This window comes from Eulemur rufifrons, chromosome 2, assembly GCF_041146395.1.
Source record: "Eulemur rufifrons isolate Redbay chromosome 2, OSU_ERuf_1, whole genome shotgun sequence".
Taxonomy (NCBI): domain Eukaryota; kingdom Metazoa; phylum Chordata; class Mammalia; order Primates; family Lemuridae; genus Eulemur; species Eulemur rufifrons.
In genome coordinates, this window is record NC_090984.1 from 35,325,871 (window position 1) to 35,327,212 (window position 1,342).

The 1,342-nt window shown below is 48.7% G+C and overlaps 1 non-coding gene across 1 annotated transcript; it reads left to right on the forward strand.

The window, feature by feature from the left end:
• The first annotated feature begins 978 nt into the window (after positions 1 to 978).
• On the forward strand, positions 979 to 1,040 carry LOC138381118 (U7 small nuclear RNA). Its single transcript, XR_011233054.1, has one exon. It is a non-coding gene; the product is annotated as a U7 small nuclear RNA (small nuclear RNA).
• The last annotated feature ends 302 nt before the right edge of the window (positions 1,041 to 1,342 follow it).

Consider the following 1,342-nt stretch of genomic DNA (forward strand, 5'->3'; position numbering starts at 1 on the left):
AGACCACAATGAAGGTGCTTTCCCCAAGGTCCCCTCTCTCCATTTGCCTTGTGACTGGTCCCCGTGCTTTACCCGGTGGCCCTGTGTGGTATGCGGTTGCTCCCTGGGGAACTGTGAGTAGAAGGAAACTAAACCTCTTTGGTTTCTCTCTCTTGATCCGCACCCTCACCCACAGTGATATGTTTACAACACAGGGTCTGTGTGTTCAACTGACTTTTCTCACTCCTTAATTTTTGATTGATTTTCCTCCCTGCAAAAGGCTCAGGGAGGACATTTCTCAGCCAGTCCAAGGCTAATCTTAATGTCAACAGAGGAAAGTTCAGAACAGCCTGCCGCAACTCTCTGCCCTCCCAGCCCTGACGCCCAGAACCTCCCTCGGGCCACTCCACAGCAGATGGCAGCAGAGGAGGTGAAGGGACGGTGACCCACTGTAACCCTGTTTCTTTGGAACTGTATTTTGATTGGTCCAGAAGTCAGCCTCCCGAGTAGGAACATGAATTCTGATCGGAAGAAACAGCTTCCCCATCACAAACCACCTGCCATTGCTTCACACACTCACGAGGCCCCAGTGAGTGTGTTCTGTTCCCAAGAAAACTCCTACACGCTAAACTGCCCCAAACTTTGCAACCGTACTGCTCCATCTTAGGAATCCAGCACCCATTTACACTCATGAGCCCTGACTCTCTCTCCAGCATAACCTCCACACTCAGGGCGGACCAGAGAAGCTGGACCCAAGCGTAGCTCTGGGCCAACCGCCCCCAAAATTGAAGATCTTCTCCTTTTCCTCTCTTTCCTCCTCCTTTTCCTCGCCTTTCCCCTCTCTCCCTCCCCGCTCATTCTATCCTATTCTCCCTCTTTCTCTTTACGGGGACAGTCCCACCTCCCCCATTTTTCTCTGACCCACTCAAGCAAGGGCTGCAGCAGATTTCAACCCAGGGCACCAACCTAGGACAGGTACAGGTTAAAATATTTCATTCCTAGTTTTACAGCTCTTTTAGAATTTGTCTAGCAGTTTTTCTGGTTCTCACCGGAAGACCCCCTCCCAAAATGAAAAAATATTTCATTCCTCCTGGTGGAAGGAGGTGATTTCATTCCCAGGAAGGTGAGAGGGTAGAAACATTTTCTAAACGTTTTTTTCTTTTCCCTGATCTAAAGGAGAAGTGAGTGCAGCTGTGTTGAATTTGTTGCATTTGAGGCCTATGTTTAAATTTTCATTAAGATTCTGAATAATTTCTGTCCCCTATTCATGCTTCCAGCCTGACTGCTCGTCACCTTTTCTTGGTGGGAACTCCAGCGGTCTCTTTGGGAAGATGCACACATACCACTTTTTTTCTGCTGAAGA